At 39.5% G+C, this 24,221-nt stretch overlaps 1 long non-coding RNA gene across 1 annotated transcript in view; it reads left to right on the top strand.

Annotated features, from left to right (window-relative positions):
* Positions 1-24,221, top strand: part of LOC117663919 (uncharacterized) — a 120,169-nt gene that overhangs the window by 92,313 nt on the left and 3,635 nt on the right. Inside the window, exon 2 of the long non-coding RNA XR_015733050.1 lies at positions 16,257-16,376. This is a non-coding gene — a long non-coding RNA (uncharacterized LOC117663919). The remainder of the gene's footprint in view (positions 1-16,256; positions 16,377-24,221) is intronic.

Genomic DNA, 24,221 nt, shown 5'->3' with positions numbered 1-24,221 from the left:
TTAATGCAATGCAAAGTATTTAAATGATTTAAATATTGTGATTAGTAACTTTCCTTTTCTCTCAGTCCGGTATTTCCTTTAGAAGGGTACCAAAGGCTACCACAAAGCTTGCAGGGGGCATTGGAACAGGTGACAAGCTGTCCAATACTTCTGCTTAAACCATTTCTCCATTTTGCATAATGATATATAACATGGCTTGCAATAACAGTGATGGTCTGGCCAGTAGGAGGAGCAGTACATTCTCTGGACTCTACTATTCTTTGTTGTTGGGGTTTGCAAATTACAGATTTAACACAGATTCTTGCATTTATTTTTTTGTGTGTGTGGCAAGCTTAACAGAATCATTTTTAAAAAAAAAATTTATCTGTCACTGTAATGCAGTTATTTAATAATAAAAGAAGTTTAGTGGTTTAGTGCACCCTGTTATTAACACAGCTGCCTGCAATTTCTGCTGGTTCGAATCTCTCCAAGACTCAAAGTTGACTCAGCCTTCCATCCTTTCTAAGGTAGGTGAAATGAGGACCCAGTTTGTGGGGGCAATAAGCTGACTTTGTATAAAATATACAAAAGAATGAAGGCTATTGCTTAACGCATTGTAAGCCGCCCTGAGTCTCTGGAGAAGGGCGGCATATAAATCAAATTTAAAAAAAAATAGGAATTTCTTTACATATTGGTTCAGGTGCGACTGGATTCTTCTGTAAGTTGAGTAACTCTGTTGTATATATTTAGAAGGGCATTACTGCCTTGGTATAAGAAAGGTCTTCCCCAATTTACATTTTCTCTGTATGTAAGACTACAGCCATTTCCAGTTCCCAAAGAGTCTGGCTGTTGGCTGTCCTGGCTTGGAATGAGGTTTTTCATTGAGAGGTGGTTATCCAACTGTACCAGAAGACAGAGAAGTAATTTAATATCCCACAACCTGTTACACTTCAGCAGTGACCCTATAGGTGCCAAACTCGCGGTGTCACGTTGCCGTCATGTGACGTTTCATGACATTTTTCCTATTCGCTGAGCTGGGGTGGGCATGGCCTGTGACACATCCGGCCAGAGGGCCACCAGTTTGGCACCCTTGCTAGGCCATCCATTCCCATCTAGTGCAGCTGAAGTTGGTGGGAGTAGTGACTTAACATACTGATAAACACCAGCCTACCTTTAGAGAAAGGAAGATTATACACCCTGCCAAACATTCTCCATCAATGCAAACTTGAAAAAAAATAGAAGGCTTTTTTTTTTTAGCAGCAGTTGGCATTCTCTTTCCCCCAGCATGCTATAATTTGGTAAACCAATCCTTAATAAGGCCTCTCCCTCATTCTCAGTCCACAGCAGAAATAGATCTGTTGTTTGGCAAGACGGGATAAACACATGGTTAAGCTTTGTCTGTCCAAACAGGGCGTTTCATTTCTCAGCAGCACTTGGTGCCTGATACAGAAGTCAGAACAGAAGCCCTCTTTTCAAGACAAGTCAAAAAGAAAGTTCTTCAAAGATGCATTTAGAAAGGGCAGCACTCATGTCTGTGCCGTGTGCCCTCTTTTATAGAGAAAGGACTTCTGTTTCCAAGTCCTTTCAATTATTTATTAAATTTATAATAAATATATATTATATATATAATCTTCTTATATATTATATAAAGAATATACTAAGTTTTCCTAATATATCCAATCTAAAAATAAGAAAGGAAAGCAATCAGGTCTTGGAGATAGACATTTATAATAGAATGTGATAGCAAATTGGGCAAGCCGCACATCATCAGACAATGATGAAATGGGCTGTTTTCATTTAAATGATAATTTTTATTAATGTTGATTTATAATAATCTATCTCATTATAATTCCCCTGTTGTGGAATTCAGTATTGGTCCTGTTCTTATTTATAGTTTGCTATGGCATCGTCATGACCAGATGATACCAATCTTTCCCCTTGGTTGCCCAATAACATCCTTATTCGTTTTTAAATATAAAAATAATATTTGCCACCACCCCAAACTGACAGCTTCACCTCGTAGTTTCAAGGCATATTAAATTTGTAAGATTTTGTCAGTCTTGACAAAGGCAAGATCAAGTGATCTACGGAGATGTGATCAGAGCTGGCATTTTGAGAGTTTAGGAAGGTGTGGGCATGCTACTTGGTCTCTTTCCCAGCCATTGTTAGTTCTATAAAGTAGATTAAGAACCAATGCCATTTAGATCCAGAACTACTTTTATTAAAACAGCTATAATAACAGAATCTTACAAGTCTGAATTTGCTTCCCCTCCTCCCTTACCTTATCTTGTTTGAATTATAGAGGGGCCTCTCTGAGACATTACCCAAATTAATTTCTAGCAATGAGTTCAAGATGTGCTTTTCTGATCATTGACTTAGTAGCAGCTCTGTTCTTAAAGGCTATTCCTTTACAATAACTGAAGACAACGACATTCCTAATTTGCATATAAGTGTCAGCACTAAGCTGTTGCTACCAACATTTAACAAGAAAATGTGGTAATAGGTTACTCAATCAGCAGCAGAATTATAATCACAGTTTATTAACCTTATTAAAGGACGTTGGAAAAACTCTATTAAAAGAAGTATTATTATAAACACCCAACAATGTAGAGGTGAAGTAATTAATATGCATATCAGTAGAATAGTCATCGGGAGTGGGAGTTATTCTTGTATTCCTAGATTTAATAGTAGCTATCATTTCTTGGAGAAATAACAATTTGGCTAGATAAAAAGCTTGGTCATGATCTTCAGATTATTTAACATGATTATTTTCTTCTACGGTAACTTTTGACGTAGTATTAAAAAGTCAAATATAAGCATAAATATATAAAAGGCTGATCTATTAAATCAAAATCATAATAGACTTTGCCTTGAGCATTGTTAATAACAGAATAATGTCAAATACAGGACATCAGGAGCCAAAGTAGTTCAAATGAATACAGGTTTATTGTATGCTAACAGTCTCCATATGAATCTGAACTATTAATGGTCAAGGAGAATTAGTGGTAGAAAAGAGTCAGCAGAATTCAAGGTGGACTGGACTTAGATCTCTTGTAGGTGCAAAGAGACTCAAGACTGATGACTCTGACTAATGATTATAGACCAGTAACTTTAACTTCTGAACGTCATGAAATGTTTTGAGAGGCTGGTGTTGAACTATATTAAGGCTAGTCTTCCATCTACTTTGGACCCATACCAATTTGCATATAGGGGTAATAGATCAACTGATGGTGCTATGTCTCTTGTTGTCCATACTGTATTGAATCACTTGGAACAACAGGGGACATATGCAGGGCTGTTATTTGTGGATTATAGCTCTGCCTTTAACATCATTTTACCCAACAGGTTGTTTTTTTTAAATGTCCAATTTGGGTATAAATCAGAGGATTTATTTGTGGATAAGGGATTTTCTGACAGGTAGGCCACAGTCAGTAAGGATGGGATCTCACCATTCCTCTACTCTGATAGTAAGCACAGGAGCCCCCCCAGGATTGTGTGCTAAGCCCTTTCCTTTATTCCTTGTACACGCATGACTGCACCCCACTGTATAACACCAACACAATTATTAAATTTGAAGATGACACAACAGTGGTGGGGCTCATTAATAAGAACAATGAGTCTGTTTACAGGAAGGGCTGTAAGGGCTGACATTGTGGTGTAATGAAAATAATCTCACACTTATCACCACAAAAACTAAAGAACTTATAACTGACTTCAGGAGGAAGAGAGATGTACATCTACCACTGTACATAAATGGTGAGGAGGTCGAGAGGGTGGGTAGTTTTAAATTTCTGGGCACTTATATCTCAAAGGACCTCTCATGGACTATGAATGCTAACATGCTTATGAAGAAGGCACAGAAGAGGCTGTACTTCCTTAGATTGCTCAGGAAGATAAATCTATCTCAGCATCTACTTCTGTCGTACTATCGCAGCACCATTGAGAGTGTCCTGACATATGGCATTCTTGCATGGTATGGGAGAAGCTCTGTAGTGGACAAAACAGCTCTACAGAGAATCATTAAAACTGCCCAGAATATTATCGGACTCCAGCTACCAGTCCTGGACAACATCTTCAAATCTCGCTGTTTGAGGAAGTTGCATAACATTCTCAGAGACTCTTCCCATCCTGCTTACAATCTTTTTGGACTGTTGCCTTCTGGCAGAAGATACAGAACAATTAAAACTCAGACCACACGTTTTCTGAATAGTTTTTACCCCAGAGCTATAACTGCACTCAACAATGAACTAAAGGGCCACCATCAGTGAGCTGTTGAACAGTATTACTTGGTCTGTTGTGTGGATGTTTGGGTGGTTTAGGGGTGGGGAATTGTGGTGGGTGGGGGTGTGTTTGGGGATTATGTGTGTGAGACCTGGTCTTTGGGTGTTAAGTAAATTTCGTTGTATGTGTATACTGTGTATACACATACAATGACAATAAAGTTTATTATTATGATGATGCATTTGACCCCTCCCTCTCTCTCAACACGGTCCTGTCCTACAACATTATTTTACTGTCATTATTTTGATGAAAAGGCCAAACATTTGCCAGATCTTTTTCCTTTCCTCCAATATCTACTTTTTCAGTTTAGTTGTTAATTTATGTTAACACAAATTAAATTTAAAACTTTGTTTTAAAATGTTTTTAGGATTGATATTATTAGGCCCTGCTTGTAACGTAAAGATCATCCAGCTATCACTGAGGTGTTAGAAAGTCTTTTTGTATTACTGTTATCTTGGCACAGCAGTGGTTGGATGACTCTAAAAAAATGCTTAAGGTCATTCATGGGAAACATTCCAAATAAAAATTTGACAACTGTGGTGAAACTGGCTAGAGTGGAAGATTTATTTTATTCTAGATACTTGTTTTTCAGGCTATGTGGCTTTTAGCCTGAAGGGAAGAAAAAAATGCCTTTCTACTGTTTGGCCAGTTTTCATGTGGATTGTGCAGAAAAGGTTTGCACCTATAATCTTTACCAAGGGCTGAATATGGAATCCAAACCTATGATTGATAGACACTGTGCATTGTTCCCAAGTGAGTTGTTCTTATTTCTGATCAATCATCCATTCATTTTTAATCAGGACAGAGAGACTTGCTGCTTTATAGCTGCTCCCCAATCATTTTAAGCCAGTGAGCATATTGGAATTTTTAGTAGATGCGTTATCTCATAAAAGTCTGCAGATGCGAGCCAATCCCAAAATAGTTGTCATAGGGACAAAATAGCACTTTTCCAGAATATGTGCTACTGCCTCCTCTAGTATGATGCTCCTCCTAGCTACTCTTCCTTTGGTCTTTTCTGTAGACAAAATGGCACAGATCCACATTTATCCAACATTTTTTTATTGTTTAAAAAGCCTATGGGTCTTATAAAAATGATGGATGGTAGAACTGGGAGTTCTCATTTTTAAAAAATGTTTAAAAAAGTAAAAAGAAAAAGAAATAGTGGTACAAATAGAAGTGTTTATAGTCATATAAGTATGCCTCAGCAATGTGTTTAGACACCAGCCTTAAAAATCAAAATTATAGGGTTATAGTTTTTCAATTTACTTCCTCAGATTATGATTACTGGTTTCTTTTTAAAATTTTCATTTATTTTAGCAGTACTTGTTTTAGACTCTTCTTGTTTAATATGTAATTGAACAGTCAAAATATTTTTATTTTTTTAATTAACAATGTTTAATAGGCTGCCTTCATCCAGAGGAATTCTGAGTGGTAAACTGTTATTCCAAAATACCATCATTAAAACAGAAGCAGAAGTAATAGCAGTGATGACAGCAGTTTTATCTGAGTACTGTCCTTGTGGTTCACATCTTACAAGAGTTGTGTATCAGCATCAGTTTTCCATATAAATATTGTAAGAGGTAGGATATGTAAACAATGACAATCACATAGATTTCTCTACAGAACAGTCACATACATGGCCCGTTTTGCTATGTTGATCAGCAAAAAAGAGTCACTTTAAATCAGGGGTCTCCAACCTTGGCAACTTTAAGCCTGAAGGACTTCAACTCCCAGAATTCCCCAGTCAGCAAAGCAAAGCTGGCTGCAGAATTCTGGGAGTTGAAGTCCACCAGGCTTAAAGTTGCCAAGGTTGGAGACCCCTGCTTTAAATGATTCGTTTTTCAGACAGTGGAAATGCATATAAGAAGACATCAGCCACAGCAGCAGAATGACTTGAAGAACATCTACAATTCACCAGCAAACAACAAATGGATGTCCGCAGGGGTATGACTCAGATACAAAACAGGAGGTGCTTTGTTTGCATGATTGTGGCCGCCATCTTGATTCTTTTCTTTTTTTACTATGTCCTGCAGGCACCTGTAATGGGAAGATTCTAGGCAATTTAACCTATGTCATTCATTACGAATTATTTGGAAATTTATTCCTGGGTTGTTTTTAATGAACAGATGCCTCCCATGTCTTCAATGGTTGAACTGGAGTAACAGCTCCCTTTAATTTTCTCCGTCCTTTTTTTCCCCACTCCCAACCCTCTTTCTTTGATACTGTGGCAAAATTTAATGATGGAATGAAGTTCAGTATCTGTTCTTCACATCAGATAACTGGACAATTTTTGTTGTTGTTAGTTGTGAAGTCATGTCCAACCCTTCGCAACCCCATGGGCAACGTTCCTCCAGGCCTTTCTGTCCTCTACCATCCTCTGGAGTTCATTTAAGCTCATGCCTACTGCTTCAATATGGCAGCATTGGAGAAGGCAGCATGGAATTGGAGAAGGCAGCATGGCCTTCTCCAATTCGAAGAGACACTTGTTCGGCAGGCTGAGGCAAAGAGGCAGTTCCGGAACCAGCGAAATCTGGGGGCTGGGCAGGGGACAGAATGTATCTGCCCTCAGTGTGGAAGAGATTGCCACTCTCGAATTGCCTTTTTAGTCACACTAGATGCTGTTTTAGGACCTCTTTCCAGAGCATGATACCATAGTCTCTTGAGACTGAAGGATGCCAATAACTGCTTCAGTGACCTCCATCCAGCCACCTCGTTCTCTGTCATCCCTTTCTTCTTTTGCCTTCAATCTTTCCCAGCATTAGGCTCTTCTCCAGTGAGTCCTTCCATATCTGCAACCAATTTTTAGCTTCATAGAACAGAACAGTTGGTCTTAAGGTCTGTAAAGAACATTAGAAACTCTGCTTCCCTAAGTTACGTTGTGATGCTATAGACCTTTGCTGACACTCAACCTTTTTCATTTTAAGAAAGACTAAATTATTATATCTGAAAAAGGATGACAGAATTTCAGAGAGTGCATCACGGCCTTATCAATCAGAGACATCTCTCAGGAGGAGGGAATCAAAATGGATCCTCATGTGAATGGATCTGAAATAATGTATACAATAACAAGTTCACCCTATACTGCATTTTTCATGCCACAAACACAAAAAATCACGGTTACAGACATGCAGCCTGGCTAAGAACTATTAATTGCTCAATTTATACATGGCCTAATCCTTTAAAGTGCTCAATATTAATCAGCTGTGAATCCTGTTTTTTAATTAGCACGCCTGCTTTGGCAAGAGCTGTGTTTATATCATATGATAAAAAAATTGCCTCCACTTCACGCAGCTGATTTATTCTGTGAGAGCTTCAGTTAGTCTATTTCAGTCTTTATCAATATCTAAAGACAGAGTTCTCAAAATCCTCAGCCAAGATTGCCTATGGTCAAATTGAATAGAATTCGAATACATCTGGATGGTTCTAGGTTGGCCTTCTTTAAAGTGGAGATGTGGGCTGAAAAATATTTTGTACCTCAGGAAGGTAGACTATTTCAAAGTTTTAAAAAAATAAATCCCCCCCCAAAAAAATTATATTTGTTTTAAGCATGTTTAAATTTGGCCCCATCCCATAGGATCACAATATCCCCTATTGCCACATTCTTTATTCAATGGAAATATAACTCTGTATGGAAAAGTATCCATGGATGTTACTTTGCATGGACCATCAATCAGTAAAGTTATGGTTCCATGGCTGTTGCTTTGCATGCGGAAAACTCCAGATTTAGCCCAGTCTTATATCCTCAAAATGTGGGCTCTTAGCATTTGTAGCCAGTAGATATCTTCATAAATTATGATTGTTGGATTTTTTCTGGGCGGAGCACATGAGTGATTGGAACTTTTAACTCAGCACTGAGGAAAGACCCTCTTAAAATTAGTTTCCTTTCCTTCCTCTTCCAGAGATATTCAGTTAACTGTTATACACCAACAGACACTCTGACCTAATACGTTCCATATTTGCTTCCTTTTTTGCTATTTCAGAGCTTCACAAAGCAGTCATCAAACTTTTTATAGAAGCGTTCTAACTTATTTTTCCAAGTGTCATCGCTACTTTCTCAATCCAAACTCCCTCACAGGAATATTGTCATAAAAGCCTGGAGTACTACATATAGGAACCTGAACTTCCAGAAGAAAGGTGGGATCTGTAACTTTTTGTTTCTTTCTGTCTGGAAATAGATTTCCCCGTTTCTTTTTCCTGGCTGAATTGATGTGCTTTTAACAATCTAGCAAAAATTCAACAAGTGAAGTCTTTCCAAGCATGCATGCATGTGCAATGCATATGATCGCTCTTCTTGGAAAACTGCTGAATTACATTTAGAAACCAGTAAGGTTGCCAGATGGTCATCAGTGGAAAATGCCGCCTTTAATGCCTTTAGGAATATGTAGCATTTTTCCACTGATGACTATCAGAAGATGAAATTGCTTAACTTCACCCTGCTTCCTTTACAGTAAAACTGCTTAGTCCAAGTTCCATTTATGAATATCTGACTTTAGTGAACAATGACTTAAGAAAGAAGATATCAAATCTATATAGCCTTCTCCCCACCCCCCAACATTTTAAGTTAGAAGGACCATAGGAAGTTGTTTTGTAATCAGGCTATTTGTCCACCTAGTCCAATCTTCTCTAATTACCAATAGAGTTAAAAGACCTCAGAGGTAGCATTTCTAGTTGGGGATCCAAACTGGGATTATCCCGGCCACTGTTTCTGTTATATTTACAACTTTGGATCTCAGAAACTGAGAAACCTGTAAAATTATGATGACATTGAGATGTCCCAATAAAGATGTTATCTTTCGAACTATGAGATGAGCAGCATATCAATTTAATTAATAAATAAATATTGGTACAATATGAGTTTGGAAATTTTTCTTGTAGCTAATGTGCCATTATTGGCATAGTTTGTAACAAATGAAAGGTTTGAAGTTCCCAAGGTACTTCGTGAAGCCATGCAGTTTCTTACTTTTAAAAAGCAAAATGGCCTCATTGTTTTCTATCTGTCAGTCTTTCTGGCATTTCCCATGAACTTTGGAAGTACAGTTAGTCTTCGACTTACAACGGGTTCATTTAATGCCTGTTCAAAGTTACAATGGCACTGAAAAAAGTGACATGACCATTTTTCACACTTAGGACAGTAGCAGCATCCCCATGGTCAGGTTATTTATATTTGGATGCTTGACAACTGACTCACATTTATGACGGTTGCAGGTCCTAGAATCATATGATCCCCTTTTGTAACCTGATAAGCAAAGTCAATGGGGTAACCAGATTCACTTAACAACCCTGTTACTAATTTAAGAACTGCAGTGATTCACTTAACAAATGTGATAAGAAAAGTCATAAAATGGGGCAAAACTCAAATTATCAAATTTCTCCCTTAGCAACATAAATTTTGGGCTCAATTGTGGTCATAGGTTGAGGACTACCTGTATATACAACTACTGAGTGACATGAAATTCTTCATAGAGGCAAATCACATTTCTGCCCTCCAGCTGATAGCATATCTCCAGTGCAAAGCATCATATGAAGACAAATTACAGCCACCATATACAAGCCTAGTGTGTCATTCCATTTGAGATTCCAATGATAACAATAAAATGTTTCAATATTCAGAGCTTAGCATTTTAAAAAAAGGTTGCAGTAGCTAGGAAAGGAAAGGAAAGGAAAAGAAAGCCGATTTGCTGCAAAGGAAGTCCATAGTATCAACTGCAGTGTAATCTTAAAATGCACTCTAGTTCGATAATCTCTTGATATATCTTTAGAAACTGGTATACTTAATGAGAACATTTTTTTCTCCTCATACATACACTTAGAGAAAATGTCCAGAAAGATAATCTTATCAGAATCATGTAAATATCAGTTACACACAACGTTGTCTTTTCAGTCACCTACGTACAACCACACTTCATTATACAAATACATCATTAGATAATGCAAATACAAGCCATATATAATACCATTTTCACACAGTTGTGACACCTCCACTTGTTACTATGCTGTTTGCTTACCCTGTCACTCATCATGACATATCCATTCACATATACAGTATATCTCCAAAGAATCCCAACATACCCAGATTCATCAACACACAGTGTTTCTGTTAATTGTCTTTTATTTACATAGTGAATTACGCAGCCACTTTTGACATGGGAGCAGATACAGTTCAAGGGCAAGATTGCTAGGGCAGCTTTAGATGTCACGTTCGGATCTTAGAGAAGCGGGTAAGAAAGAGACGCAAAATAATTAGCCATGCATATCTTTGCAATATCTGAAAAATCTGAAAATCAATTCTGACCATTAGTGTTATAGCTTTGTACTGTACATGAATATTTGGTGGCTTGAAAGAAATATGTATCCGGATATTTAATCTTACCTTTATGTATAATTCTCCATTCCTGGTTTAAAAATACAATAGTCTGTCTGGCATCCCTTTTCCAGCAGTGGCTAAGCAGATGCCAAATGGAAACTTAATACAAGACATGAAGCATTCTATGTTGCATATTTCTTCTATCCAAAGTTATAAAGGTAAAGATTTTCCCTGCCCAGTTGTTTTTGACTCTAGGGGTTTCTTAGTTAAGGGAACCAGCATTGTTCAAAGACATTTCCATGGCCATGTGGCCAGCATGACTATACGCCGAGGTGCGTGGAATGCTGTTAGTTTCCCACCAAAATGGTACCTATTTATCTACTCGCATTTGCATGCTTTCGAACTGCTAGGAGGACAGGATCTAGGACAAGGATGGAAACTTGCCCCATTGTGCAGTACTGGAGCCTCGAACCCAAGCTATCAGCTTTCCAGCTGACAAGCTCAGCATCTTTAACTGCTGAACCATCCTGTCCCACTCCAAAGTTATATTGCTGCTAAAATTTGTGCTATTATACAATGAACATTTTAAGGAGTCATTGAAATTGTCCTCTTTCAATTTTACACCCACACACCAAGCTGGTGTTTATATCAGACAAAAATTGCCATTAGCACCCATGGCAATTTAACTCCCACTTTAAACATCAGGGTAAAATGTTGTGAACTTCCCTTGTGTATTGCAATTGCAAGTGTTTAGAAGTAACAGTAACAGAGTTGGAAGGGACTTTGGAGGTCATCCAGTCCAACCCCCCATTCTCGCAGGATACCTATACTAGGGATTTGAATTGCCGATCTTTCTGATCGACAAGCTCAGCGTCTTAGCCAATGAGCCACCTAGGGAACCGCCAAAAAGTATACTACTTGTGACCCTTATCATGTTTGCACTGGGATTGTAATATTATATTTTGTGTTACCTTAAGTGCACATTTTTCTTATCAACCCAACCCAGCAATAAAGAGTTAAAGAATAATTGCAGTTATTACTGTGATTGCATATGTTCCAAAGTTGAATTCTGCTTTACTTTGGGAGTATTTTCTTCTTATCACCGTAGCTCTCACGCCCCAACATGGGAGCTATTTTCTCAAAGAGGAGCAAAGGTGAACAGATCAGGAATTTCTAAAGTAACTCATAATGCCAGGAAAATGAACCAATACTGTCATAAGCATAGATCTGTGATTGTTCCCTCTGGCATGACGGGAACACAACAGTGTCTGTGCTGAATCCAATACTGAAACTTAATGAACACGCCAGAGAATTTATCTATAGTACTGAGCCCCTTTAGCTAAATGAAAGTCAAGATAACATTAATTAACAGTCACCTATATTTTGCAATTTTTTTTCATGTCATACACCTATTGGAAATCCATTTCTTCAATGCATTACCTTGTTAAAACCTTCATTCTGTTGGCCATCAGGTTCAATGGAAATAGTCAAATTTAGTGTAGGTATTTTCTTCTTTAAATTTCCTTTACATTGCTCTTTTAACATTGAAAACTAACATGCCACTAACTGATTAAACTGATACCCTCAGACTGTCAGTTTTTCAATTATTACTTCTTGTTCCCATAATGAATCTCTCCCCCTCTCTCTCTATCTCTCTCTCTCTCTCTCTCTCTCTCTCCCTCTCTCCCTCTCTTTCTCCCTCTCCCTCTCCCTCTCTCCCTTTCTCCCTCTCCCACACACACAAACATATTGCAGTGGAGGAAATGCCATATCAGGCTCCTTGTGGGCTCCTGTAGCAAATCACATGACTGATCATTCTTTTCTACAGAATACGGTGAGATCAGGTACTTGGGCTTTCTATTTAAATTTAATTTCCTACTGAAGAAATATTTCCTTCTTAAAAGAAAGAAAAGCATCACTCTCTAGAAATCCTTCTGTGAATTGCTTTATTATTCTTATTTTTCTGTGGCCACATACAATATTCTGCCACATAAAGCTATTCCCACGGAGACTACCCGAGCTTTCTTTTTGACAGGTTCCTTTGCGCAATAAGAGAAACAAAGATGGAGCCTCCAGCCATGCTGAACATCTCCCCAAAGTAAGGGTGGGCCATATTGATGGATTAAGAGCTGCAACTCTGAGTCACCATCTTCTGAAAACAGTGGCTCAGTGGCTAAGACACTGAGCTTGTCGATCAGAAAGGTTGGCAGTTCGGTGGTTCGAATCCCTAGTGCAGGTCTCCTGTGTGAGCAGGGGGTTGGACTAGATGACCTCCAAGATCCCTTCCAACTCTGTTACTGTTAAGAAAAAAAATGTTAAGAACACCTGTCTGATGACACAAACATCCTCAAAAGTAAAAGGCAAGGGTTTTTTCTGCCCCTGGGCTGATGGCAAAGATGTCCTGTAGAAAACTTGGGGAGGGAGACTGATGGGAGTTGATTCCCATCAGTCTCCCTCTTCATCCTGGTCTTGGTTGAAGGAGTTTAAATTGGATTCCAACCAGGGGAGAGATTCAGCCTATTTGAACCAGTTCATGCAAACCGGTATCTCCAACAATCAGTTGAGAGCGAACCAGTTCGCTCCGACAATCGGGTCGCTCGGTGAACCTGTTGTTACACCGGTTGAATCCCACCACTGACTCCAACCTGCATTGGACCTCCAACTTTCATAAATCTATTCACATTTATGTGTGTGTTAATTGAGTACATCAGGGGTGGGCAACTGTGGCCCTTTTACAACCTGTGGACTTCAACTCCCAGAATTCCTGAGTCAGGAATTCTGGGAGTTGAAGTCCACAGGTTGTAAAAGGGCCACAGTTGCCCACCCCTGGACTACATGATAATAAAATTATGTTGTATCTTCAAAGTGATTTGATTGCTCTAGGTAAACAATATTTTGGTCACAACAGCTTCCGACAAACAGAGCAGAGAACAGCCATGCCAGAAATTAGTCACTCAGTTGAAGCCCATTTCTGGCTGCCTTCTTCCTGATTTGAAGCATGACCGAAAGAATGCGTATTATTTCAAAGGGCACATCTGTCATACAAAAGTCTAGTTATATTATATCTACTCCTTCCCCCATATTCAAAGGGGCTACAACCACAAAGAAGCAGAAAGAAGAACTCACCACCAGGAGAATAGGCTAAAATGAAAAGGCTGAACCAGAAGCGCACAAATGAAAAAGTCAAAGATAAGGAGAATCAGTACTGAAATATATTACAAGACAAAAGTGTTTTTATGGCTTCTGTATAAAGAGTAACATATATAATAAATGAAATGCTAACATCCTAATTGTGAGATACCAGTTTTAAATTCAATAGAGAACATATCATTCTCTAACCTAGATTAACACTTAGCTTCTGTTCCAGGAAGGGAAACATCAGATATATTGACAATCATCTGCAAAGCACTCCATGCTTATTTGCAATATTTGGTATATTTTAAGATATTAAAATTAATGAAACTCCTACAGGAGTTCCATGAACAACCAAGGAATAAGTCACAGTCAAGTAGATCTTGCACACACTGAAACTGGAGTGAACGTACTAAAGGCCATCATATTGTTACTGACTTCTCAGGAGCAGAGCTACATTTTCTAGTACATAAAAACAAGGATAGTGATCTAGGGTAACACAAGTAACTTGTAAGTGAAATAGGGAGAGGATTGGGCAGAAGAAAACAATACACGAAAGGGAAAAAACCCCAGAGATCTTGGTGCAGGAAAGAGAGGAATATCAATGATAATAGGCTCCAGAAGGAGGTAGAAAAGTAAAGAAACCTGTATGTCTTAAAACAAGTGTCATTAAATAGACAATAATGTCTCACTTGGACCCATTCTGGGAGGGTGCAAGAATACGTGAACAGATGGAGTCCACAGTGGGCATTTTAAAAGGACTATCAGGACTCAAAGGACCAAGACTTGCTGTGAGAAAGAGGTTGCCTGTTGACCTGGATTCTGCAAGCTGTTCTAAAAGTAGACTTCCTAAATAGCTATTTGCATCCCAAAATATTCTGGGAAACAATGTTCTCAGTAATTAGTAACAGATATTTTCTTTGCCAGAAGTCTCCCCACCAAGGTCCATCATCTTGTCAGACCCTAACAAGCAGCCCCAGTTCTAATTAACATAAGGCTGATTCTTTTCTTGGGTGATTTTTAATTTTGGGCAGGTTCATCCCACCTTGTCATAATTTGTGGCCTTCTTGTGCAGGTTTTAAGATTTAAAGACACAAGGGCTCTCCAGGACAGAAATATTTGTAATACCTGTAGTGGCCTCCATCCTTCATCTCTGAGTGTTTAAATAACAAGTGACATAACACAAAAAATATTTCCACTATGAGAATAGCATCCAGTTACCAGGGCAGTGAATATGATCCTCCTGTTTTATTTCAGTTTACAAAGTTTGCATTGTCTGCTCTTGTGTGTTTAAATAATCCCCACTGTAAGGATTTTTAAAAAACTTTGCAAATCAAATGCATAACTGCTCAGCTCTGGTAACCATTCTTCCAACAGAATCCAAAGCAGCATTTGTCTAGGGGCAGGCTGCTGGGGGTTCGCAGGGGTTTGGGAGAACCTCTAGCTAAGATTCTGTTCAATTCAGAGAACCCCCAAATCCCACTCCTGGCTGGTCCCACCCATCCCGCCCTGCCCCTCCCAGGAGTCCCCATGTGGCCCGTTTTGGATGCAGGTAAGTGCAGGATGCATGAGGAGGCTCAGGGAGGACAAAAAATGGGCCTACCAGAAGTTTGGGAAGGCTGGAAATGGGCCCGTTTCCAGCCTCTAGAGGGCCTCCGGAGCGTGGGGAAGCAATTTTCACCCTCCCGGAGGCTCAAGCAAAGCCTCCGGAGCCCAAGGACGGCAAAAATGTGCCCCCACCGCTCTAGTGCAGGAGGCCAACTAGGCCACACCCACCCAGCAACTGGACAGAGAACCCTTTGCTAACATTTTTGAAGCCCAGCCCTGCATTTGTCTAAATACCAACTATTGGAAACCAACAGCCATATGAACTATTGTACCTGTGTCCTGTACATGGGCTTCTATAAAGGCATTGTTAGTCTTGTGGGATAAACTAGATAGGAATGATAGCCAGATGAGCTAATTCTATTTTATTGTAAAGATACATTGACATAATCTTGCAAGTATGAAAGTATGCTATCTGATCATTTCTTTGGCAGCATCTCTTGACCCAGTCTCCCAAGGTTTTTCCCACATTCCATTATAGGAATATACCATTTGGAATATTGTTCAAGGGAATTCTATTTAGCTCTCCCAGTATTTAGGAAAATAGCAAAAATGCAACTCTTTCCCCAAGTTTTTACTATTTTATTTCTTCTGATTTTAAAGTTGATTTCAATTTAAATTGTAGTTATTGCAGTTTTGTAAGCCACCTTGTATTCTCATGTAAGCTGAAAAGCAGGTGTGTGTATATGGTATTGTTATTGCTTTACTTATTTTCTATTCTCAACATACAAGGAAATGTGAAAATCCCTTTTTGACTGTTTGAATCAAAATAGAGAATAGGAAGTATTAGTCACTTCTGCTTCTTGCCCCTTGCATATCACATTTCTCCAGATCAGTCCAAAACTTACAACATGTGATCCTGTAATAAATATGGAAATTAAAGATTCTTACATCACACAAATATGATAATTTTCCCAAGTTCTTTTTGTTTTAATTGTAACAAATTGACTTCCAGAATCAATCAAACAAACAAATCCTATGCTGGTGGAGGAGGAGATAGAAGTGACAGCTCATTCTTTACTTCCAAAATCTTGTTATTTGGATTCCATCAGGACGGAAGGCAGGAGCAAGCCAGGTATTTTTTGTGTGCATATTTTGTTATGACCAATCCTCTAAATAAACTACAAAAGCATACCTAATTCTTTTTTTTTAAGTGAGTTAAAAACAAAGTAATTACAGAAAAACATCCCCGCCCACATTGAGATACATGTCTGAATCTGCCTTATAAACCCAGGGCAGCTCCGTATCTGAGACAAATTGATCCCTCCTAGTTGATAGCGCAGCAATTATCAAATATAGCAGGGGGAAAAAACAGATGCTCAAGAATACCATAGCTGCCTTCACACATAGGCTTTACGCTACTGGGATAAAAGAAGGGATGGAGAAAGCAATAAGATGGTTTGTTAGGTGAATTTAAAGTCACAATAATATCCCTTCTGGAAAGGCCAGGTGCCAGATAGAAACCAAATATGAGTTCTTGTCAGAGATGCGATCTGGATACTGATAGAATAAGTGAACATTTTGATGATGGTGCAAAGTATTTCAGAGAGATTGTTCTGTGACTTCAAGATCTTTCCCAAGAGATGCGAGCAGCAGACGCTAGAGAGACTCCTCTGCTCTTTGAATTCTGTAGAGCAGATGGTTTGCATACAGAAACTGTCAGCAGAGAGAAGCTGACTGACTGAGCCACACTTCATATTATTATTATCTTGGGGGCTGCTGCTGAGATAATCAGCCATAATATCATTTAGATACCTCTCAAATAAGCATATACGCTCTCTCATCACAAACGCGATTCCCACACACTATTAAGAGCAAGGAAACATTTGTTGTGATTTGATCACTGCGACAAGGAAGTTTAAATGTGAATTTTAAAGAGAAATGTACGGGTTCTTGATCATTAGGATTGAGAGAGAGGGGTGTATATGTGTATGACTAATTGCAATAGGGTGCATTTTGGTGTAACAAATTATATGAATGTATTATTCATTGTTATTGAATGTATATCCTTCCTTTCTATTTATTCCAACATTCAGGACATTACATCATATGCTGACTAGGGAATTATGGGAGTTGTGGCCCACATGACTTAAAATTGCCGTGGTTGAGAAAGCCTGATTAACGCCAATAACATAAGAGAACCAACAAGGTATACAGTGGTCAGGGTGTTGGACTATAGGCAAGGAGATGCAGGTTCTAGTTTGTTCATTTATTTACTGGATTTATATGGCTGCCCATCTCACATAAATGATTCTGGGCAGCTAACAAAGTAAAATCATCAATACAATAAGATACAATAAATATAAATAATATAAATACAACGAAGAATAACCAACCAGCCACAAATACATTCGATTTATGGGTTCAACTCCCTTCCCTCACCTCGGATCTCAATGCCTGGAAGAAAAAACAGAGGACTTTATGGAAGACCAGTAGGGTTGGGGCTAATCTGATCTTGGAAGGAATGGTTTTCCAGAGGACAGGCATTACTACAGGTAGTCCTCAACTTACGACCACAATTGAGCCCAGAATTTATGTTGCTAAGTGAGAAATTTGTTAAGTGAGTTTCGCCCCATTTTACAACTTTTCTTGCCACATTTGTCAAGTGAATCACTGCACTTGTTAAATTAGTAACTGTTGTGGCTGTCAGCAGCCTGTGCGGATTGTAGCTGACTCTGACAGCGAAGAGGCTGGTGTGGTGTTGCGCCAGCAGCTTGTGCAGCTGGCACTTGAGTCGGACAATGAGGAGGCTGGGGAAGATGTGGTGCCAGAGGCAGGGATTCAGCCAGGGCCTTCAGAACCTCCAGAAGCTCCTTCAAGTGAAGAGGACGAAGAGGAGGAGCCTCTTCTTGATGCACGGTAGCGCAGAGCTGCCAAAAGGCAGGAGTGGCTCCTCAGGAGGAGGTCTCCTTAAGAGTAAGGCTTGGGGCTAATTGGCCACTCCCTTAGCCTATTTAAGGAGGAATGCCGACTGAAGGAATTTGTAGGGAACAACTTTAGTTCACTCTACTTCGCGTCTGGATTCTCTGCAAAATTGCTTCTGGGCTTTCTGCCAACTTTAGTAAGATTGTGATTACTTTATCTTTGGTTTCTTGTAGGCTGTTAAGGAAGTTTATTAACAGCCTTTGTTTTGATAAAGACTGAGTTATTTTAGTAAATTAAGTTTTGTACAAACTTTGTGTGCTGTATTCTTTGGGGTCCGTAGCTGGGGCAGAACAGTAACACAGTTGTTAAGTGAACAACAGAAGAGTGAGGAAAATCCTCAAGGACGACTCACACCCTGGTCATCACTTCTTTATCCTCCTACCATTGGGAAGGAGATATAGAAGCATAGCCAGCCGCACAAACAGGCTGAAGAACAGTTTTTATCCATGGGCTGTTAGACTCCTGAATGCGAAATAACATCATAACTACGTAGCATGATGGACTTGCAGGGCCGGCGCAATGTGTAACATGTTCACACTGGTGCAATAGGATTGGGTGTTTGTTAATATGATTTATTGGGTTAGGGATGTTCTGTCTTCACTGTGATTTGTTTCGTGTTTGGGGGGAGGTGCACTGAGGGAGCTCAACCAATCTCATTGTACGTATGTTGTGCACTGACAATAAAGGTTTGAATTGAATTGAATTGAATTGAAGTTGGCTTCTCCATTGACTTTGCTTATCAGAAAGTCACAAAAGATGGTCACATGATCCAGGGGCCCTGCAACCATCATAAATATGAACCAGGTGCCAAAAATCCAAATGTCAATCACATGATCATGCAGATGCTGCAACAGTCATAAGTATGAAAAATGCTCATAGGTGATTTTTTTTTCAATGCTGTTGTAACTTCAAACAGTCATTAAATGAACTATTCTGAGTCAAGGACTACCTGTACAGAAAAGAAAAGAAAAACAGACTTTATGAGACCCACTAGATAACACTCTTTAGTTCAGTGTTTTTCAACCTTGGTAGCTTGAAGATGGGTGGACTTCAGCTCCCAGAATCCCCCAGCCAGCGCTGGCTGGGGGATTCTAGGAGTTGAAGTCCACCCATCTTCAAGCTTCCAAGGTTGAGAAACACTGCTTTAGTTGATGAGACCTAGAGCATACAGAGACAATCGGAAAGAGATGGCTGCTCAGAGTAAATAGAAAGTCAGTTTAGTGTAACGGTTAAGGTGCTGGCCTAGAAACTAGGAGGACCTAGTCCCTCTCCCTCAGCCCAAGCCTCCTCACAGAGTGGTTGTTGTGAGGAAAAAAGGAGGAGGAGGAAATATTGTATATGTTTGCTGCCTTGTAAAATAACAAAGGCAGAATAAAAACCTAATAAAGAAAGTAATAGGGTCCCATACCATGAAGGGTTTTATGGGTGATAATCAATACCTTGAATTGCACCTAAAAGCCTATTGAGAAGCAATGCAGCTAGCAAAGTGAAATGTAAAATGGGTATAACAAGCCATGGCCATAACCGCTGGTGAGGATGTGTTTTAGTGTTTTTGAGATCAAAGACCAGAACACATCCATGCCAGCTGCCAACACCCAGAGAAGCAGGGATTAACAATAGGCAAACAAGCAGAAAACAATACCCTAATCAAGAAACTATCATGGAGAACATGCCACCACCACCCAAACTGGCAGAATAAACTACTGTATATAAACATGGAACAAACCCCACATCTACCTGAACATATGATGTTACCCTATTAAGTAATGAAACATCTACAAGCAAACAACCAAGCTCAGAAAGCATCAAGAACTTCACAGTTCAACCCAGAGCTATACTGTATATTTTTTCTTCTATTATATATGTGGCTATTGGAGTTTTATAAACACATCATACTGAAAATATCTATGGCTTATCAGCAGATAAGCCTACAGATCAGTAGACTTCTTTATGTCCAATCACAACTCGTTTTTACAAAAACAACCCTACCTGATTTGTAACTTAGGGCTGTTATATCACGTTCATCAAAACACCTTTGCTACATGAAATTAGCTTATTTGCACAGATTGTAAACTGTGCAGATTCTGCCTAATTGAAGAGTTCTGTGTCCATATTGTGCCAGAATGAATTCAGGTTTCATCTCTCCCAACAAGGCAATGGGCAGCTAGTTTGTGGCTGCTTTCTGGTTGTTTATTTGGGCTTATCACAGAATTCTTGGATTGGAATATACCTTGGAAAGGTACAAGGCAGGGGTGAAATCCAGCAGGTTCTGACAGGTTTTGGAGAACCGGTAGCAGAAATTTTGAGCAGTTCGGAGAACCGGCAGTGGAAATTTTGAGTAGTTCGGAGAACCGGCAAATACCACCTCTGGCTGGCCCCAGAGTGGGGAGGGAATGGGGATTTTGCAGTATCCTTCCCCTGCCACTCCCACCAAGCCATGCCCACCAAACCACGCCCACAGAACCAGTAGTAAAAAAATTTGGATTTCACCACTGGTACAAGGTCCCTTGCAACTCTGTATTCGGTTATTCTTGTTGTTGTTGTTAGTTGTGACGTCATGTCCGATCCATCACGACCCCATGGACAACATTCCTCCAGGCCTTCCTGTCCTCTACCATCCTCTGGAGTCCATTTAAGCTCACGCCTACTGCTTCAATGATTCCATCCAGCCACTTCGTTCTCTGCCGTCCCCTTCTTCTTTTGCCCTCAATCATTCCCAGCATTGGGCTCTTCTCCAGTGAGTCCTTCCTTCTCATTAAGTGGCCAAAGTATTTGAGTTTCATCTTCAGGATCTGGCCTTCTAAAGAGCAGTCAGGGTTGACAAAATATTGGACATCTTCCTTTTATGCATCTCTAAAACATTTTTTTAATTAATATCCTTTAATTAGAAATACCTTTGTCTTATCTTTCTGGTCTCTAGTTCCCTGCAAAGCAAGGCTGGCTCTCTTTTTTCTGACAACTTTTCTGACAGTCATAGTCCATCTATATGGAGATGAGGAAAGGACAGCAATACCAAAGGGAAGAAAGATTTTCCCTTGTTTCATAAGCTGGCAGACACATCACAAATGGCATCCTGTGGGTCTTTTGAAATTTGATTTGTGTGCATGAAGCTTGTCTTTTCTCTCTCTCTCTCTCTCTTTCTTTTTCTATGAAGAATCAAGGCTTTCATTTCAATATTTCTCGATGCAAGCCCGGCCTCGCCTTTCCTCTAAGCAAGAATAGCTGTGCTTGCAAGCAAATGTTAGGTGAGCTGCAGCAACTGGCAACCTGTCACATGTGTCTCTTAGGAGGTATGGTTGTTAAATCCTTTCACATCAAAAATGTGATGGGGGGGGTGTTTCCCCTCTCCTTCAAGATAATAACCAATAATGAAAACATTACCAGGCTGGAACAGAGCAGAAGAAATGGGACATTTTGCGATTCTGGTTCTGTTTGCTTTTGCTTTAATAGTAGTGCTTGCTGTTTAAGCTGTAATAGGAGGGCGTCAGCAGCTGTTATTTGCTCTCTGTTTTGGCTTTAATGCATACTATCTTGCACAGTGTAAATAGTTGTGTTGTTGCTTTCCAGAGCATGACACAATAAATAATCTTGGATTTCCAGTAAACAAAACTGTCTCCTCTAAATTTACATCTTTCTTTTTATTTTAGCCCACACAATGGATACTTTCTCCCTTCTACCTAATGGGGGTCAGAGGTTTAAGCCCTCCCCAACAAGCAGAAATGCCTGGACGAAGAAAGAATTCTCTTTCTCGAAATTCTTCAAATGATCTTTATTTTCTCCATTGTGCTCTCCTCCCCCTGTGAAAAGTGACTTGGGGGAGGGGGGCAACCCCATCAAGAAGCAGCTTTACCAGGAGTTAAAGCAGATTATGTAGTATACAAATGTTCCCTAAAAGGAGTTTGTTTAGACTGGGTAAGATTGACAGTTCTAGAAGCAAAGTCAGGCCTAAAATAAGAAACAGAGGATTATAAACTTATGCAAATTAGTATATACACTGTATGTGATTGGATACAGCAGTCAGGATATCACACATCACATGCCTTATGAGGTCAGTGATGTAACTATGATAATGAGGCAGGACTACAAAGACCATGAGAATCTGAAACAACAAAGAGGAAGTGTTTCATGAACATAGTTTCTTTCTAGAGCAGGGCTGTCAAACTCGCGGCCCACAGAACAGATACGTCATGCGCTGGCCACACCCACACCCGGTTTAACGAAGGGGGGAAAAAGTCACGATACGTCACGTGATGCTGCTGTGACAACGTGAGTTTGACACCTCTGTTCTAGAGAGTTTTGCTTTCTTTTGCTTTCCCCGACCCCTGTTCAGCTTCCAGTATCTTTTCCCAGTGTATCAGTATTCCTTGGTCTTCCAAATATATCATTGCAATGGTTTATTTTATAAATAGAAAGCATACAGGTAGTCCTCGACTTACCACCATTTGTTTAATAGTCATTCAAAATTCTAACAGCATTGAAAAAGCGACTTATGATTGGATGGTGCAGTTATGACTGTTGCAGAATTTCCATGATCACATGATCAAAATTCAGATGCTTGGAAACTGACATGTATTTACAACAGTTGCAATGTTCCAGGGTCATGTGATCACCATTTGTGACCTTCCCACTGGCTTCCGAGAAGCAAAGACAACGAGGGAAGCTAGATTTACTTAACAACTGCTGATTCATTTAATAACTACAGTAATTTGCTTAACAACTGTGGGAAAAAGGTTGTAAAATCAGGGGTGACTCACTTAAGAATCACCTTGCTTATCAACAGAAATTCTGGTCCCAATTGTGGTCATACAGTGAGGATTATCTGTAGTTTCCCTGGGAAAGGGAGCAGTTGCCCAATTTGACACCTCACAGCTGATCTAGTGCTTTGTTTTCCTGGGAAAGATATATTTGTACTAGAAACTTTTAATTTGTTTCCCCTCTCTATTTTCCTTCAACCAAGTCATCTATGTGTAGAAACATACAATATAAGAGAACCAGATTGGTATAGTGGTTCAGACCTAGAAACTAGGAAACAGTAAGTTTATGCCTCAGGCATGAAAGCTAGTTGAGGGACTTTGGGTCAATCACTTCCAGTCCAACCCACCTCACAGGGTTATTGTTGAGAAGAAAATAGGAGGAGGAAGGAATATTATGTATGTTTGTTGCTTGAATTACGGTACTTATAAGAGTCATGGTGGTGCAGTGGTTAGAATGAAGTATTGCAGGCAACTCTGCCCACTGCCAGCAGTTCAATCGTGACTGGCTCAAGGTGGACTCAGTCTTCTATCCTTCTGAGGTCGATGAAATGAGGACCCAGATTATTGGAGGCAATATGCTGACTCTGTAAACTGCTTAGAGAGGGCTGTAAACCCTATAAAGCAGTATATAAATCTAAGTGCGATTGCTATTACTATAAGGCGGGGTGTCAAACTCGCGGCCTGAGGGCTGGATGCATCACACGCTGGCCACGCCCACGCCGGGTTTAGCGAAGGGGCAAAAAGTCATGATATATCATGTGACACCGCCATGATGATGCAAGTTTGACAAATCTGCTTTAAAGTGATTAAAAAGATCTAAATAAAAAAATAATCTTCACCTCTTTTTAGACACTGGGAGGCATCATGCTAGAATGTTTCAAATTCAAACTTAGTGACTAATGTTAATGATTTGTAATTCAAATAGCCTGTTTCTAATATGAGGCTGGGGGAGGTCCATAAAGGAAAGACAGAACTAAGCTTTCCACAATTTTTATATCACAATGTAGAAGAGAATGATCACAACATTGCCCAGGTATTATTTGCAACGATTCTGGATATTCTGCTAACTAGTTTCAGCAGAAACATAATTGGCCATCAAAATTATTGCTACAGGATTGGAAAATAGAGTCCTTAATCTGTTGTGGTTAGTAGCAGTATATGTATGGACTGTCACAATGACACTAAAGGAAGTGGCTCCTTTTGTAGAATATACTATGCATGTTTCTGTTGTGTGCTGTAAA

This window comes from Pantherophis guttatus, chromosome 3 (assembly GCF_059756535.1).
Source record: "Pantherophis guttatus breed Tessera chromosome 3, ASM5975653v1, whole genome shotgun sequence".
NCBI lineage: Eukaryota > Metazoa > Chordata > Lepidosauria > Squamata > Colubridae > Pantherophis > Pantherophis guttatus.
The sequence above is the reverse complement of the archived record's forward strand: the minus strand, read 5'-3'. Positions and strand labels throughout refer to the sequence as shown.